The sequence below is a fragment of the Megalops cyprinoides genome, chromosome 4 (assembly GCF_013368585.1).
Source record: "Megalops cyprinoides isolate fMegCyp1 chromosome 4, fMegCyp1.pri, whole genome shotgun sequence".
NCBI lineage: Eukaryota > Metazoa > Chordata > Actinopteri > Elopiformes > Megalopidae > Megalops > Megalops cyprinoides.
Window position 1 is genome coordinate 8267166 of NC_050586.1, and position 10029 is coordinate 8277194.

Below are 10029 nucleotides of genomic sequence, written 5' to 3' on the forward strand. Positions count from 1 at the left end.
AGCAATAAAAAAATGTACCTGGGTACAGAAAAAAAGAAACTTGAGAATCTTTCACTGAACGGCATGTGTGAAGAGATTTATTGGATAAAATCAGTGACGGCTATGCTCATTTTATCTAATAAATCCTTTCACACATACTGCACAGTGAAAGATTCTATCAAATTGTTTTAAATTGTTTCAAAAAGAGTCTTTGACTACTTATGCACAGATAGAAAGATGAAAAGGATAAAAGATTATGGTGAAAACCAATGAAAAATTGAAAAGAAGTAACTTTACAGGGAAACTTTTTTTTTAAAAGTTCCATAAAATAACTTTTACTGCACAGAGACTTTACATTCTGGCAGTGGTGTTACTTTTTAAACTTTCTTGTAAAGAAATATAAGAGTCTGATGCAGCCTTGCCAAAAATCATACAGATTTGCCAGTCACATAACATATGGGTACTATACTATTCCTGGCACTCGCTGGACAATAATATTTGCTCTTTTTCCAAAACTAGTAGATCCAACACAAATCACTGCGATCACCATGGACACGGCAAAGTCCTGGCTTACTCGGGTTCTCTCCCTGCCCTAGCCTTTCTCATAAGAAAATCTACCAAATGAACAAATCTGTAGTTTATTTAAGCACTGGCATTCAGACGAAAGTCATGTTTTGCATTAAAGCCAGGGAATCCTTATTTGTTGATATTCTTAAAAATAACTGTCCATCTTTTTCCACAAGAGTTGAAACTCTGACTTGTCATTTTACAAGACAATTCCACCTCTCTTTACAAAAGGTATATAAAAACAGTCTCAATGTAGGTGATTGCTCATTCGTAGGTCCATTCTGTTTGTCTTAAAGATTCAAAATACAGAGCCCAACCCTTAGTGGGGAAAAGATGTGATCCTGGTCAGATCAACAGCTGGATTATTACCCTGTTCAGAAGACAGAGTGTGTCTTTCCTGTACTGCAAGCAAACAGAAAATTCTCCTGTTTCATATTCCAACCTCTCCCTTTCAATACCACCCCCGCCCCCCCTTTTCGTAGGCCCATAATCATTGCACGGAGATAGAACTCACTAAAGCTTTTGTTTTTCCAGAAAGTGAGAGGGATAGATTGCCTTCTTTACCTGCTTTCAATAAAAATACTCCCTTTTTTTTCTTGCTCGGCTCAAGTGTCTAGCCATAATAAGGCTTGTTCTGCTGAGTTCTGCATTCTCCGATCGCAGCTTTTAATACCGTAATGACATTAGAGGGCGAGGGGGGTCGTGTGCGAGGTGGTTGAAGTTGGCCTGCCTTCCTCAGCTAAAACAGAGCCTGCGCCTGGAGCAACATCACGGCCAACATCAACGGCCACGCAACCGAAGCTCCTTTAGGCCTCGTACACAGTTCAACACAATCTCCGTCTTTTCGGCACTCGCTGTTATTGTCTTCGTTTCGGGTTATGGGGTGTGGATTACAGTGTGGTATTTCTCATGACGACTCACGACGTTCTTTTGCCCCCGAGCATTTCAACATTGTGGGGAAAGTAAAACCCCGGGAGAAAGACCAGAAACAGAAGGCTCTGGTCATTCGAACTGACTGACTGAACTTCAGCGGCAAGCGCTCGGCCGGCCTGTCTGGCTTTGCTGGTCTGTTACAGCAGCCCCGGGCTGAGGACGGGTGCAGGGGCTGGACAGGGTCCTAAAGAGGCAGGAGAATGTTGGCTCAGAGTATTGTCTCTGAGGAGGAAGGGAAGTCAGCAGACGTGGTCACCCTGGGTCAAATCGAAACTGCTATACTAAGAACCAGATGTACGGTGTCAAAAAAAAAACAACAAAAACACCTTAATTCAAATCCCTTCTAATAGGGCTTTAATAGGTAAGTCTACGGCACTGGTTTGAAGATCTTTTTCAGCCGAAGAATGCTATTGCGGTTAGTCTGGCTGGACCAAAGGGAGAGAGAGAGAGACCTTGTCGTGACAAAATATTTACAGTATGGGTTGGTTTGAATGAGGTTAGGAATTTAATATTGTTTTCAATATAATAAAAAAGGGTTTAACCATGTGCTCCCACTCACACACATGCTCAGACACAGCCCGTCGCAAAGCCCTGTCTGATAACACGGCCGAGGCGGTATTCCAGGCTGATTAGATTTGATTTACACGGTCTGCCAACAGCATCCAACCACAGACAGCCCTGGCAGGAGTTGAGAGGGAGCAAGAGAGGACTCGACAACAATCTGGATCCATCGTTACACTTGCCCGGAGTAAATAGGGGGGCCACACCTGACTCGCAAGATACAACAATACGCGAGGCTAGAGCCAAGTGCCTGGAGTCAATTGCAACAACGTGGTTTCCAAATCATACTAATGTTATTACATTACAATACTGTCATTTAGCATATGCTCTTACCCGTAACGGCTCACATAGGTTACAGTTTTACCATGTTATCCATTTATATAGTTGGATATTTACTGAAGCAATTTGGGTTAAGTACCTTGTACAAGGGTACAGCAGCAGTGCCCAAGAGGGGAATCGAACCAGAAATCTTTCAGTTATGGGCCCAGCTCCTTAGCATGATGATACACCGTTGGGAGGATGTTACAAATTTGGCCGAGTGGAGGTGACCACATTGTGATGTCACAGTGATGGTGACACTCTCTTTACTGTTGTGAGCCTCGTATCTGGAAATAAAGCCAGGGTCCTATGAGGAAATGGCTGGTGGTTAACCCCCCTGCAAGTACACTTTTCCTTGGCCCTGAGTATATGCAAATGGTCTCTGAGGGTGGAGATGAGAACCAGCAGTCATGCTTGCTGGAACCCGATCCTCATCACCATCCCTGTTCCAGCCAGGGAGGTCCAGGACAGGCAAAACTGTCTGTTTCCAAGAAAGAAGGTGGAGAAGTAACCCGCTGTGAACTGAAAACCACTTTCACCTGTATCAGAATGTGTTTTTCTTTGTCTTTACAGCTTTGAGACTGACAACAGCATGCTGTAACCTGTTAGCATTACTTAGTACCAGTATGGTTCTTTTATAGAATGTGGTGAAGCCAGGGTGGGCATGAGTGGAGTAATGCTATTGTTCTGCAGTATGCACACCTGCTAATCCTGCACTCAGAATATGGTATAGAAGTGTCTCCTGCCAGCTTTTATGCCAGACAGCAGGTGACCTCAGGCAGTGGCAGCCATGGTGACAACACTGGATGTAATGATGTAGTCACAGCATAGTGTTGTAAAATACTTCTTTTCAAAGATTCAAAGTGTTGCAGTGTAATTCATCACAACAAAACGACAGCGGCCTGAGCACCTCTGAAATCCGAACGGGAGGAAACTCGAGAAAGGCTTTGGCTTTAGGCTAGCTTGTCTCTTATGTTGCAGGACACAGGAGTTCCTTTGAGCCCTGTCGTTTAACTCAAAAGAAAAAAAAAAAAAAAAAAAAAGAAGAAAAAACGGAAAAAAAAGGGAGGCTCTGGCCTCTGGTTCCCAGCATGCCAGAGCCCTGTGAATGGGCAGCTTTCCCTGCTGTGCTGTGCAGGTGTGAGGCTTCTCCCCCTTCCACCCCCCCACCGCCCCCCTCATCTGCGTGGTGCAGGCTTGGCACTGACCGGACCGAGGCATCTGTTCCCCCGCAGAGGGGAGGAGCTGGGCCCGTCCCGTCCAGAAGGGGAGAGAGAAGAATGCCTCTCTGCAGCTAGCTCGGGGGGCCTTTAGGGCCGGCTTGAGAGTACAGGAATTTGACATATTTCTTCTGCTGGCCCCCGCCAGCGAGAGCCCTATTTAACCCTGGGAATGATGGAGGTCTCTCAAACACGCGCGTGTCATTAAGCGCTCCCATTTGCACAGCTGAGCGTGTGCAGGTTCAAGCCGCACACTGGGGCTGATTCACGACGGAGGCCAAACACCCCCCCCCCCCCAACACGGCTCCCCCTGCGTGTTTATTTGTAGGTCTTGGTCGATATGACCGTTGAAGGGGGTCGGGGAGTACGGGATCCCGTTAGGGTCTGGCAACCTTTCGTTGCTGGGTGATGGAGCAGCGACCCCCGCCAAAGCGTGTTACAAAGGCGTGGTTTGTCAGAGCATCGAATCGATGTCGAGTGGCCGCATTTTAGAGCGCTCACAGAAAAATCTAAGGGATTTTTTTCCCCTCTCCTAGCAACCGCCTGGGGTCATTTGACAATTACCACACTGTTCTAGTGACTGAGTTGACATTCATAGAGATATGCATTTCAACTCGAACTGTCCTCATTTCAATATCAGCTCAAATAAACCAGGAGTTTATTCAATCTCACTCAACTCTGCATACATCCTGTTTACTGGGTTCCAACACACTGTACACTACTGTAAAGGAACACCAATCACCAGATTAGTAGTAGAGGTGATCATCCTGTACACTGGTTTGGTGGATCTATTTTGCTATAGAATGCTAAATCCACTGTTGTTCTACTCAGCAGGTGATATCTGCACAACCTTGCTTGCACACTTCCAGGCAGACAGCAAAAAATCGACTCAACAGCAGTCAAGATCATCAGTCATGTTACAAGGCCCTTTGGTGTAATTTTTCTGTAAAAATATAGTATGAATGCCACATTGGTTTTAATAGGTTCGACGTGTCTGTTGGGATGGGTAACAAAGAAAACTTAAAAAGATCAAAGACCTAGGACTGCCATTTGGGAGAGACACTCATAATCTGTTCGTAACCAAGGTTATAACAAAGCAGGCCCAGCCAAAACCAAACCACCCTCTCAGCGCAGATGGGATGTTGATAACGCGAAGCACCGAATGTTGGGGATATAAAATGAACAGATCAGCCAGTCAGGAGTTCAGGGGTCTGTTTGTCGAAGCTACCCCCCATACCTCCTCCCTGTGCCCGTCGCGCTGGAATGTTCCAGCTCCCGATCCTCTTTATTTCCTCTCCCGGACCAAGGCCTTCAGAGCATGAGGTGCATACATGGGTGTCGTGTGCCATAAATACACACTGGCTGCTGTTCATACGTCTCACATATGGATTTCGGTGCCTGCGCGCTCTTGAAGAAAAAAAAAAGGGCCTTGGTCTGGCTCCAGACGAGTAGTGCTACTCATCTTTTTGCGGCGCTGTCCAAATAAAACAGAGCCGCCAGGCCAAGCAAAATGCACTTTAAAGCTATTTTCCACCGCCTGTGTGGGCAGCCCAAACACAAGGAAACCTTCTCATCCCCCCCCCCCCCCCCCCCCTCTAAAAGATCACCCCCCCCCCCCTACTGAAATAACAGCAGATCAGTCAGATCGACGAAAAGCCCCAGTCAACACGCTGTCATGGCTTTTCCCAAAGTTGTTAATTTCCTGTGGAGGTACCTTGTGGTGTGCTGTCCCAGAATTGTAGCATGGCCACCCTCTCCTGAGAGGCGGGGGGACGGAGGACTGTGAGGGTGGGGGGCGCTGTACTGTATGCACCAAGCTGCTCTCTGATTGGCTCTCAGGTCTCGGTCCATCAGATTCTTTACCCGAGACCCTTTTGTCCACCTGCCCCTGGTCACCCCAGGTTGGTGTCCCAGTAGCTCGCACTCCCAGCCAGCCCCACAGCCCTTCCTGCAGGCCAGCTGTGCGGAGAGCTACACCAACGCGGAGAGGCTTTGTTTTTCCCGGCCTGTCCTCTATGGTGGGGGGGTTTTCGAAGAGTTTTTTTGGGGGGGGGGGGGGGTCACTATCTCTTTTCAAAGGGAATCAAAGGGGAACCGCAGGCCTCTCCTCCCAGCCACCCAAGGATCGGCTGGCACACACAGGGGAAACTCAACACCGGCCCGGGCCCCGTCACGCCAGCCGGCAGAGGAAAGCCGTGGATTACAGCCCTCGCTGGCTCAACTGTCTTCAATAACACTCTGCCGCCCTTGGCTACAGATCCTTCTCTCTTCTGCTGGAAGGTTCTAGATTGTCACAATAGCTGGCCTTCACAAAGGTTCTATTCCTCCCACCCAGCATGCCGCCATCTCTCTCACAGCGTACAGCGTACTGATGAAGGCGTTGCGTATCCCTTACACTTGTACGCATCACGTGTCCAGGGAGACAGCCTGACAGGGGATGTCATTTTGCACACACTTGCGTGTAACCACTGACGTTTCTTTGCAAATGGCACATTTCACAGCAGGGCATCTCCACAGATTTATAATGGTAGGAATATTACCAAGTGAAACGCTGTTCATTGATTACTATGTCTTGCCTTTCTCATGTAGTCATTTTGTTAGCCGACATTTGAGCACAACCCTCACCCAAAAGAATCTGTCCCTGCCTCTGTCCCATGTAAGTCGTTTTAAGAGACTCAAGCATAAGAGAAAGGAAAGGAGGTCTGTTTGGGGGGACACAAGCCTTAATGTTCTGAAAACAAACCGCATATTTGTCTTGGCCCAGGGAGGGGAATGGCTATCTGGATTGAAAATAAGCTCGAAGTAAATCTCAGAAGAAGACTCCCTTTATCAGTGAAGACTATTAGTTCAGCCAGGGATCCCTGCAATCCCCTCAGTGTGGAAATTTGGGGGGGGGGGGGGGGGGGGGGGGGGGATGGAGAAACAGCCCTTTGGCATTACATTTTACAAGGCAAAATGGACCTTTTTAGTGGAAATGTAAGCAGACTTCACCTTCATCCATCTTTATGTTATATTGGTCTGTATGAATAAATCAACTACTAACGTATTTAAGTGTGTCCACTGTATGGCACCATAACAAAACTCCAACAGTCAACAATGTCTCTTTAAGATTTTAAGGTTTCATAATCAGTTCCAGCGCACTCATAATCAGACAAGAATGGAAAGCATCAATGAACTGTAGTTTCTTTCTACACTACAAATCACCCAAAGCAGAACATTACTGTATATCTTGTAAACAGGTATCAAGTAAAAAGCTTAAATCCTATCCACCCCCACCCGTGACCTACACATGCACACACACACACATAAAAAAAAAAAAAATTCCAATCCAAATCTTTTCAGATGGTCCCTAAGGTCTATATTCTGCTATATAAAGGCAGAGGAGGTTGAATTTCATCTCAGGAAATACTTTCCACGCTGTTCCTTCACTCGGGCGAGGGCACTGCTCTAGCTCTGGGCTCAGCCAGCCCCAGCGCACTGCTCAGAAGCCTGCGCTGAAAAGGAGCATTATCCGCCACTCACTCCCATTACCGTGAATGACACCTCGCCAGGAGCGCTTACGGTTTATATCCATCAAAAGGGCCTTTGGAGCGACCTGCGATTGAAATGAGCCCGTGCCCTTGCTGCTTTGGGAAAACACACTGGGACACACGGCCCTAAAAATAAATACCATAAACTTCCTGATCTGGCAAATTTGTTTTAAAAATGAAAAAAAAAAAAAACCCAAACAACCAGACCTTTGTGATAAGCCTTGATTTTAAAGGTAAGAAAATGAGGAATAAAGAACTTCTTTTCATTTATTTATTTATTTATTTTTGTCAGTGGTGGGAACACTTGCTAGAGAGAATGCACCAGCAAATCGTCTGCACATAAATCATGAATTATTAAGATAAAAAGGCTATAGATGAAAAATGGGGTGAAAAGAGGGATGTATTTACTCTCCCATTATAAGCAATCCTGAAATAAACGCACCTTTTCCTATTTTGTCACAGCACCTGGAACTTACACCACCGGATTACAAAATGGAGAATTAAATGGAAGGCTCAGATAACAAATAAGAGCATTAGAGGCTTCCAGACGGGCTTTTGGTCAGACAAGCCTGGAACTGTCTCTCTGGGCAAACGCTCGTGCAGAGTGAGAAAACAAAGTGATTAAAGAAAACATTCGGGAGAGCTCTGACTCAAACCCGCCCATCGCTGCTGGGACAGGCACATGTGTGCGCACACAACCATCAAGCGTCAGACGTTTCCTTTTACTCCTACATCTGTTTTTAAGGCCCGGGACAACAAATTGGTCCAGGCCCCTGACACACAGAGAACGCGCAGCGAATGAATCGGAGAGGTTTGAGTCTGGCTGTCGGGGGAGCTCGGTGTCGAGTGAGGCCTCATTAGCGGTGAACGTAAAGCAAAAAGCTTGATGAAAAAAAGGGTAGGGGGGGAGGGTGGTGGTGGTGGTGGGGGGGGGGGGGGGGGGGGAGGTGCGGTGTTGGTGGATATAACTGGCATTGACTCTGGAGTCTGACTCTGGAGTCTGGCTCGCAAGCGCACCGGTGAGGTGCCGAAACCGGGTAACTGAGCGGGGCAGGAGGAGCAACACCCCGCCATTAAGATTTCTACTCCAATAATGTCTCTGTGGCTTGCTCTGGCAATGACACGCGTCAGGGGAGAGGCCGAGAGAGGGAGACAGATGGAGAGAGAGAGAGAGAGAGAGAGAGAGAGAGAAAGACTGGGAAAAAGGGAGAGACACATGGAAAGAGAAAAAGAGACAAATGAGAGAAAGAGAGAAGATGGAAGAGAGAGAGAGAGAGAGAGAGAAAGAATATGAAAAAGTGAGAGGCAGCTGGAAATAGAGAGAGTGAGAAAGAAAGCGATGTGGAAGAAAAGAAAAGCAAGACAGGAAAGGAAGAGACAAGGAGACAGAGAAAAGGAGAAGGCCGCGTTTAAACGGCCAGTTTTTCCGCGCCCTGCACAAACAGCACACATGGCTGAGCGCCACACACACCGTCCGGGAAGCAACCGTGCTGGCGGGCCTTCCCCCGGGCTCCGGTGTCCCTCCTGCTTCCCTGTATTTATGTCTGAAGCTTCTCTCTCTATCTAAATATTTTCTAATGCCACTGAGGAATTCTCTGCCGTCGATGAAATACTGCCGCGGCCGTCTCCAGTGTGGCCCGGCCCCATTGTTCTAACACCTGATGCTGGAGAAGCCATCGCCGAGAGGCTGTGCCGAACCGGCGCCTCCTCATCGCTCATCATTCCGATGATGCTGTGAGAGTTTTCTTTGGAGGGATTGTACTCTTTCAGTACCCTTAATATTATTCCCATATATAGCCACGCATTTATGGGGATGTAGACTGCCTCCTTTGCCTTTACACATTCAGAGTAGAAACCCAGGGTACGGGCAGCAGTATGGAGTAGTGGTAAGGAGGGGGGTTTGTAACTGAGAGGTTGCTGGTTCAATTCCCCTTCTGGGGCAATGCTGTGGTACCCTTGGGCAAAGTAATTATCCCTCAACTGCCTCAGGAAATATCCAAAGGTCCAAACTGACAAAGCTGTAAGTTGTTGTGGATAAGAATGCCTGATAAATGACAATAATGTAATGTAACGAAACAAAGAATGGATTGAACCCATGATGGACTTTATGGAAACCCTGACAACCTTTTCTATTTCTACCCAGAAAAGTCTATTCTAGCATGATGTAGGTCCCAAGTAACCTCAGTGGTCTTCTTAAAAAGGTCCAGCAATTTTACACACACAAAAAAGTATATAATAAACCATTATAACAAAAAAGGCAAAAAACCAAAACCTTAAAGAGAAGAATAACAGAAAAAGACAATTAGATTTGGAACTGAATCCTTCCCCAGGTGCGATTGAAGGTCGTTTTTGATCAGACGGGAGAGCGCACAAGTTCACAGATTAACAAAACCCCATTCAGCCACGCTTGGCGACATTCGGAGCAACAGGCCAGCCTTTGTTCGCGGCCAGCGACTTTCTCTCGGAGCCAGCCGTAAAAAGGGAGGGCAAAAATGGGGGTTTGATTCATCTCTCGGCCTGCTCCGTACCCACGGCTTCTGAGAACTCAGTGAGGAATCTGAGTCAGTGTTCTAGTAATCGTTTCCAGGCATCAAAGGTGCCTCTCCATCTATTCTTCTGCCAAGATGAGTGGGGAGAACTGCTGGACCTGAATTTATTTAGAGAAACAATTCTCTCTATCTGAAAGCTGAAAATGAAAACATACGTATTGCCCAGCATTTAATGCTTGGGGTTTGTTCTGACTGCGAGCCTACTTAAAACGCAAACTGAGCTGATTCACATCTTGTTAACCGGTCTAAAGCGCTTACGCTGTGGTTTGAGTCCTTTCTCTCCTTCCAGAACATGGAGCAGTTTTGTCAAGAAGCTAACGCTTTGTGTCGAAAGAGAGAAGAACGGCTTTTTTTCTTTTTTTTTTTTGCTTT